The sequence below is a fragment of the Apium graveolens genome, unplaced genomic scaffold (genome assembly GCF_009905375.1).
Source record: "Apium graveolens cultivar Ventura unplaced genomic scaffold, ASM990537v1 ctg5633, whole genome shotgun sequence".
Classification (NCBI taxonomy): domain Eukaryota; kingdom Viridiplantae; phylum Streptophyta; class Magnoliopsida; order Apiales; family Apiaceae; genus Apium; species Apium graveolens.
The window spans coordinates 88,466-97,609 of NW_027419031.1; the positions used below are offsets into that span (position 1 = coordinate 88,466).

General features: G+C 25.1%; 3 non-coding genes across 3 annotated transcripts; all 3 read right to left on the reverse strand.

The window, feature by feature from the left end:
* Positions 1-5,398: 5,398 nt before the first annotated feature.
* Positions 5,399-5,525, reverse strand: LOC141702752 (small nucleolar RNA snoR86). Its single transcript, XR_012567247.1, has one exon. It is a non-coding gene; the product is annotated as a small nucleolar RNA snoR86 (small nucleolar RNA).
* An 88-nt stretch (positions 5,526-5,613) lies between these two features.
* On the reverse strand, positions 5,614-5,711 carry LOC141702753 (small nucleolar RNA snoR26). Its single transcript, XR_012567248.1, has one exon. It is a non-coding gene; the product is annotated as a small nucleolar RNA snoR26 (small nucleolar RNA).
* Positions 5,712-5,760: 49 nt separating this feature from the next.
* Positions 5,761-5,850, reverse strand: LOC141702754 (small nucleolar RNA snoR27). Its single transcript, XR_012567249.1, has one exon. It is a non-coding gene; the product is annotated as a small nucleolar RNA snoR27 (small nucleolar RNA).
* Positions 5,851-9,144: the final 3,294 nt, after the last annotated feature.

Consider the following 9,144-nt stretch of genomic DNA (forward strand, 5'->3'; position numbering starts at 1 on the left):
GTACTATAATTAAAAATGAATTTGTAATATTTTTAAAAATGAAAAAGTTATTTTTAATTATTTTTTTCAAATAGTATTTCTGAATTTTTATTATTACAAAATTTTGTGAGTTTTATGTTTTTAAAAATTATCATATGAGTTATTTTAGTTAAAAAAATCAAATTATCAATTTTAATAATAAAATTCATATTATTAATTTTATATTTTTTTGTGAATTCAAACTTAATTTTTGTGTCAATATTAATAAAATTGACTGGTCAAATGTTTGACTCACCCACCACATTGGCTCATTGCTGCAGTAAGGCTTGCCGCTTTGAAGCAATGTTGCAGTTTTTTTTAATTATTTTTTAGAATAGTATTTTTGAATTTTTATTATTACGAAATTTTGGGTGTTTTATGTTTTTTAAAATTATCATATGAGTTATTTTAGTTAAAAAATCAAATTATCAATTTTAATAATAAAATTTATATTATTAATTTTATACTTTTTTTGTGAATTCATACTTAATTTTTGTGCAAATATTAAATCAATATCATTTTTTGTGCCAATATTAATAAAAAAATTGACCGGCCCACCGCATTGGCTCATTACTGCGGTAAGGCTTGCCACTTTGAAGCAATGCTGCAGTTAGTTTTAATTATTTTTTAGAATAGTATTTTTGAATTTTTATTATTACGGAATTTTGGGAGTTTTATGTTTTTAAAAATTATCATATGAGTTATTTTAGTTAAAAAATTAAATTATCAATTTTAATAATAAAATTTATATTATTAATTTTATACTTTTTTGTGAATTTATACTTAATTTTTGTGCAAATATTAAATCAATATCAATTTTTGTGCCAAAATTAATAAAAATTGACTAGTCAAAAGTTTGACCGGCCCACCGCATTGGCTCATTACTGCAGTAAGGCTTGCCGCTTTGAAGCAATGTTGCAGTTATTTTTAATTATTTTTTAGAATAGTATTTTTGAATTTTTATTATTACGAAATTTTGGGAGTTTTATGTTTTTTAAAATTATCATATGAGTTATTTTCGTTAAAAAAATCAAATTATCAATTTAATAATAAAATTTATATTATTAATTTTATACTTTTTTGTGAATTCATACTTAATTTTTGTGCAAATATTAAATCAATATCATTTTTTGTGCCAATATTAATAAAAAAAATTGACCGGCCCACCGCATTGGCTCATTACTGCAGTAAAGCTTGCCACTTTGAAGCAATGCTGCAGTTATTTTTAAATTTTTTTAGAATAGTATTTTTGAATTTTTATTATTACCAAATTTTGGGAGTTTTATGTTTTTAAAAATTATCATATGAGTTATTTTATTTAAAAAATTAAATTATCAATTTTAATAATAAAATTTATATTATTAATTTTTTACTTTTTTGTGAATTCATACTTAATTTTTGTGCAAATATTAAATCAATATCAATTTTTGTGCCAATATTAATAAAAATTGATTGGTCAAAAGTTTGATCGGCCCACCGCATTGGCTCATTACTGCAGTAAGGCTTGCCTCTTTGAAGCAATGATGCAGTTGTACTTGCCGCATTGTATCATTGGGGCAGACTAGTCAACAGTCTCACCCCTCAGCTTCCGCAATTATTTTTTTGTGCCTAAATTTAATTTTTGGATTTTAAAATTCAGATTTCCAGCCTATAAATAGCTCTTATAATGACGACACCTTCGATCAATAAACAATCATAGCAATACTACATTCATACATTTCAATTATCATCTGCGGTTTTTTATGTTTTTCATTAAAACTAATATTTTAATTATTTTTCCGATTATATATATCTAATTAAATTTTAAATTCTTAACTCATTATACAATTGGTAATATAAATGGGAAGTAGTAATAAAATTAGTAAATATAGAAACAAGTGGTTGTTAAAATTAATTATATACTTTTTAACTCCGTTATTATCGGAAGCAAATTAAATCATTAAAATATAATTTTTTGTTATTTAAAAAATTAAATAACTGCTTCATTGTTTCATTGCGGGGTTGCAATTAAAAAATGCGGTAGTACTGTTGCAATGAAACAATGAGACAGTATCTGCAGCATTGTTTCATTGCGCTTGGTGCAATGAAACATTGCTGATAGTACTGCCGCAATGCCTTAATGCGGAAGGGGGTTACTACAACCACCCGGATTGTGGACCAAAACCCTATCTTATAAGCCCGTAATTATTTATCTTAAACTGTTTGTCGATTCAACTTGTAAGTTGAATTCATAACTTATAAACCGATAAGTTAAATGTTAGTAAAGACTTAATTTTTCTCAACTTATTTTGATTTTCCACTTTTTCATTAATTTTAGTTTTTAAATATACTAGCTTAAAACTCGCGCGATGCACGGACTGCACAGATTTTTTAATATTACGTAATTTTTTTAAAAAAATATTTAAATTCATTTTTTATTTTTTTTCATTTAAAACTTTAAATGATATGACTTCATGATAATTATATAAGTAAACGTATATATTCATAACCTTTTAGAACATTTAAACTTATTTAAAGTGATAACATTGGTAAGTGAAAATATTATAATAATAAATATATTATTATTTTGAGGGTAAAAATACAATGTCTCCATTATGTTGGTACCTTAAAAAACTATTATTTGGCATGGTGATTACTTAATCGATTAACTATAACTCTATAAAAAATATTTTAAAATGTCAATATTACTGATTAAACGATATTGTTTTGTTGAAAATTCTAAGTGTATTTAGAAAAATATATGTTTCAAATAAAATTTTATTTTTTATTTCACATGAATATGATACGAATTATACTTGGTCTAATATTAATTTGATTTATCTCAGATTAGTGATTTACATTATTTTATTTTAGCTCGATGCCCAATACACTGACCAAATTAAACTAATTATTTTTAGTTTAATTTTGATTTTTTTTAAATTTCGTATCAATAAGATAATTTTATTTTAGATTGAATAATTAGTGTATATGTTTTTTGTATTTTTATTTTAGTTTTGTGTTGGTCTGAATCAATTGTATATTGTATTTTTTTTTATCCTGAATAAATAAAATATGTAATTTTGTTTATCCAAGTTCAGTAGTATAATTTTTGTAAGTAGTATAATTTTTGTAAGAGGATTGATAGCATTCTTATTTTATCTTAGTCCGAGTCATATTATATATCAACCAAATCTTAAGAACTATATTTAGTTTGTTTAAATTTAATTTAGTCTGAAGTAACAAATTAGAATGATATAAATATTGATATGAATTAAAATTTAAATTGGTAGAAGTTGAATTTAATATAAATTATAATGATATAGAGTTCGATATAAAATAGAATTGAAATTGGTAAAGTAATAGAGAAAGTTGAGTTCAATATCAATTATAATTAAAATTGATCGACTCAATAATTAAAATCAGAACAATTAAATAAGGATAATTAAGTAAATTCAACAAGTACCGACCGACTACCAAACTTTTAATATTTCGTCTATTATAATATAATATAGATGTTTTTAAATATTATGTTAATTTAAAAGTCATGAATTAAGATAATAATATTTAAAATTTATTTATTTTGGTTCATTTAAGTTTAAAAAAATCTGACTTACAAATATAATGAACCAAACACTTACACTTTTAAGTCAATTTTTAATTTTAAATCATAAATTACTTATTTTAAAATTTCTCAAACTCTCTGTAACAAAAACATTTACTTATTTTGTATATTCACTATGTTTCACTTTTAAGTGCTTTAATGTGTAGTTAAAATAATAATTTTTAAAATTTTTCTTTTTCTGATTAAAAATATATAATTTAAACTCTTATTTATAAAAAGAAAATTTTAAAAATAATAATTATTATTATGTGGTCAATGTACCAGTACCACTTCATTTATTATAGCTCCGTCCTTCTATCCCTTTTTGAAAAAAGTTCCTTGTTTAATTTTTTAATAAAAGCAATAAACCAGTCCTTTTGTCCCTTTTATAAAAAAGTTCTTTGTTTATTATTTTAATAATAGCAATAAACTAAGCTTATATGATTTTATATTGCCTCGGTCCCAATTCATTTGTCCAATTTAAGTTTTACACATAATAAGATGCATTGACTCTACATAGTTATCTTAATTATTATTTTTAATTTTTTTTGAATAAAAATATAAATATCAAATTTGTATTCAGAAAATGAAATTAAAAATAAATATAGCTATATGATCAATCCATCTTAATTATATGCAAAAATCAAACTGAACAAATAAACTAGGAAATAAAGAGTAAGTATCAGAAACAGTGTGTGTAATTCAGGGGAGCTGGAAGTGAGCCTAGATAGCCACCAATTTATAAAATTCAGCAAAATTATTTTAGAAAAACATGAAATTTGATTCAATCCCCCAAACAAAACTCCTAATTTCGTCCCTCGTGTTCTTATGTGTGCTTTTGTGTTAGTAGCGAAAGCGTCAACATGATATCTACGCTTAATACCAAGAAAAGCACGAGGGATTAGGAATAGCTATAATGTCCTGAAATTCTTTGTAACGTTGTAAAGTTTGCTCAACTCTTTGGGCAGTTTCATAATGGTCCTCACCAACAATCCGAATCCGGGGTTGGAGCATAGTTGACGTTGAATCTAAAGGATCTACTGCTGGATAGATATCTTTGGCGGCTAATCCTCTTGATAATACAGTAGTAGCATCCAAATGTGCAAATGTCGTAGGAGGTAAATTCCACATTAATGTTCTAGACAGCTTTGAAAATACCATACACATGTAAATGGCAAGTCTTTCGTACATATCCTAATGCTGTTGTTATCCAGCTCATGCCACTTAACAACTTCATCATGCAGAACTTTGTCCCCGGCGAATAATTATTGATACTGCGAGTGCAAGTTAAAACAGGCATTGTTTAGTAACATCGGCCACTATTTAGTTATGAAAATCATTCTTTCATATTATATTGATATTAGCATATACATTAATAAAACACTGTATAATTTTATTTAACAGTGTTACACATTTCAAAAATTAAAACTATTCGATTGAAATACCGATTTATGATTTATTGAACGATTTTTAAAAAGTAGTATGATTAATCAGCGATTTATCGAAAATCGGTTAAATTGGACAAATATTTTTGGCCGATTTTTAAGTGATTTATCAGCAATTTTTAAAAAATCGGCCAATTTCTATATTTGATTATCATATACATTAACAAAAACATGTTTTCTATTTCTATATCCTTGTATTTCTTATAAAATCGGTTAATTTTTCAAAAAAATAGCCAATAAATCATCTTATCTTATTTGTCAAAAACTTATACGATAATTAATAAAAAATAAGAAAACCGATAACTAAACATTATTAAAGTTTCGAAAATCCGGAACTATGAAAAAAAGAGGAAAAAATGTAGCGATTTGTTCGAGGCCGCAATCAAAATGAAATAAAGCTTTGAAAGGCACGGAGAATCGTCTGTTAATATTGCCAACCTTCAATGCAAGTTATCGTCATTTATAATTTCACGCACTTGCTCTGCAAATTGGCTTCTTCGTTTCATAATAATATTATTATTAACACACAACAGTAGTAATTACCAAAACAATTAAACACAAGCAAGCAAACAGAAGCTCAGAAACAACTTTTGCCCGTAATATTCTTCACAGTTTAACCTCAAAGTGCAAGGATAACAAAAAGCATTTATATTCCTCATAGCTTCTGCTACTGCTGTGCTTTCACTTTAATATAATTTCAATAAACAAATAAAATAAACGAGATCTCAAGAAATAAAGGATTATCTTCAATTCCTTATCGGAAATTACAGATAGATAACGCAGTTTTTTCAAATCATCATCGATCGATCTGATAATAAAACAACACATCTAATTAAATTAAGATTTATAAATAAATATAAGCAAATACATGTAGATCGTATATAAACAATCAGGGTGAGTAGTTGAAGAAGAAGGAAGCTATTTACATTGACAGGGATATTATGAAAGAGGTGCGGTGGATTTATAGCCAAACCCTAATACCTCTATAGTGCTTTTGGGCTGGGCTGGGCTTTTCCTGTGGGCTGCAAGTGGAGTCCACTTTACATACTCTCCTTCCACCAAACTTCGGAGTATTCTTTTTTTTTTGTTGCCAGATTTTGTATTCTACCTGTTTTCCCGGGTTTGCCTAAAAAAATTCCAAATTATTTTTTTATTTGTGTGTGCATCTTGAAAATTGTGTGATACTTGTTTATTTAGAATTTTCTTATCGAATTTTGAGAGGTAAATCTCGGTAAATTAATATACTCCGGATTTTAAAAAACTATTTATTAATCAACATATTAATTAATTGATAAATGGAAATTTATCAAAAATATTTATATTTATAATTTTATTTTCAAAACTAAGGTAAAATGTGTACATGAAGGTGCAAGGAGGTTTGTGGAAGTTGTATACTCCTTCCATCTTATTTTAATATTCCACTATGTAAAAAAATATTTCTCAAAATATTTGTCATGTTTTCTATCTCATAAAATTTTTATAATTTCAATATTGAATACATTAAGTTACAAGACCCTTCTCATAAATATCATCATTGCATAGAAATTTAACGCTATTTAATGACTTTTTGTGTGTATATAAATATGGAGTAGCACTTAATTACGGATAATCATTATTTAAAAAATATAAAATATATATTTTATTTTGTTTTTATCATATATAATTAAAAAAATTAATTATCAATTTAAAAATCGAAGTTAAACAATTTTTTTATTTAAAAAATTATTGAAATTAATGAAAAGTTTTAAATTGGTTATATACTAGAATCATAGTAGAATCACACTTATTAAAAAATATTCCAATGTACAAATTTAAAACAAGTAATTATATCGACTTTTAATTGTTAAATTTTTTATTATAATCAAATATAATTATTATTCTAAATTAGTATCGAAATTTATATTTTTTGAAATAAAATTTACAATTTGTAATGAGTATCTATTATTAAATCACTATTCCCCACGGTTCTCCATATAAGATATGGTTCTCCACACAATAAAAGCCATATACACTTATCTTTTGAAATATGTGTAATTAATATAATCTAAGTTACTTATGCAAAACAAAATTATAATCTAAGTTAAACAAGAACAAAAACATTATACTCTCGTGTTAAATTTGCAAAGTGGACTATTAAAAAGAGATTAAGGGAATATTAGATTTCAAATGTTGCATATTCTCTTCTCCCATTCTTTTCTATACACTTTTCTTTTTTGATATCTCATTAAATTATGTACATTTCAAAATTTATCATAAATAATAAAAAATTAATAATATAAAAATCAACCATATCCATTACTTTCTCTCACTACACTCACTTTATTCATTAAATATTGATTGGTCACCACTTTACCCAACTTTATAAATTTTCTCACTAAATTATATATTTACTCTCTCATCTCACTAACTTACCAAAAATAATCTTATTTTAATATGTTTTTTGTCATCTGTACCCAAACCATTTATATACAAATGGCTGGGATGGAGGGAGTATATAATTACACATTATTTTCAAAATATTTTGTACAACTCGTATATTTGTGGAAAAAGTTGTTTGATAAGTTGATAATTTATTAATATATTATTGATCAATTAATTTATCAATATATATAAATTTTAAATTTTTTTCATATATTTACATACACATTTATATACATGCCAAAAAAATTATTGATTATTGGGATGAAATTGATGCAAAATTATTAATTATCTTGGTAAAAATAAAGCAGTGACATAATTTTTTAAATATGACAGCGTTTAGATGAATAGCGCGATCAACCTTTAACTAAAAAATACATGACAAATACATGACAAATCAATTCCAAAATAAATCAAATTACATTAGAGTCTTATTATAAAAGTAACTTTTAGAATAAATATATATTTTTATGTAAGATCAAATTATTAATTTATCTATTATAGGTAACTTATATATTTTAATAAAATCATTATCTTATAAATTTAGTTAATTATTAATTTATATTAAAGGGCCCAAGTCGGGACTACAAAAAAATATCAATTAATCGAGGCTATTAATTTATCAAATATTAATATATCGAGTTTTAATTATACCTAATATTATATAAAAAGTGTTGTATGCATTTAATTTAAATAATTTTAAATTAACATATTCAATAAAAAATAACTTAATGTGGTTTAATATCTATACTTGGTGCAACACTTAAAGAATGATACGGTATACTTTTTTCCGTTTTTTTTTATCACCAGGATACGGTATACTTAAACTTATTGTAAGAAAACAGAAAATTCGATTTTTGGAAAGTGAAAACAATGTAAAATTGTGGAATGCGTTTTGTAGTACAAAATGTGAATGCAAGGTGAAGATAGGTGAAGAAGAATTTTAAGCACCAAAGAAACAGAGTGACATCTTTATCCAGATATGATTTGGAGCTTTTATTGTGAAAACAACGTAGCATGCATAATGCAATGCAAGTATGCAACAAGTGAGAGAGATGTGAAGTGAAATAATAAGAACAAAGGGCGGGGAGAATGATGAGTGTACTGCACATACTTATAATTAATTAATTAGTGTGCTAAACAAGCAATTGGTGGGCTTGTGCTACCTCTTTGTTTGTTGTGTTTTTTATTAAAAAAAGGTAGTAACTTTATTAACAACAAACGAATCAGAACAAGAGTCGGGTCTGGGCTGGCTAAGGGTAGTAGGGTCAAGCCTGCAGTCCAACCACAGACACCAACCAAATCAAACCAATGCAAGCATTCTGTGGAATTACGCAACCAAATTATGTGTGGGACATGTATGGCCCATTTCAACCAACGGAGAAGAAACCAAAGTCCATGACCATGAGACGAGTCAAGGAAGCACTTAGAGCACTCGCCAAGTCCACCAATTTACTAAATCCATGTCATAAATTAGATTTTAAGGCTTTTAATTTAAATGAGTATTTCAATAATATTTTAACGGTAATTTAAAATACGAGTACATTCTATTATTTTTATTTTAACAATTATTATTATTTTATGGGCGACATATAAATATATCAATTATATTTGCTATTTATTATATTGGGTTAAATTAAGTGATCAAATAAGAAATATAATTAGATTTTAATTTTTTGTATG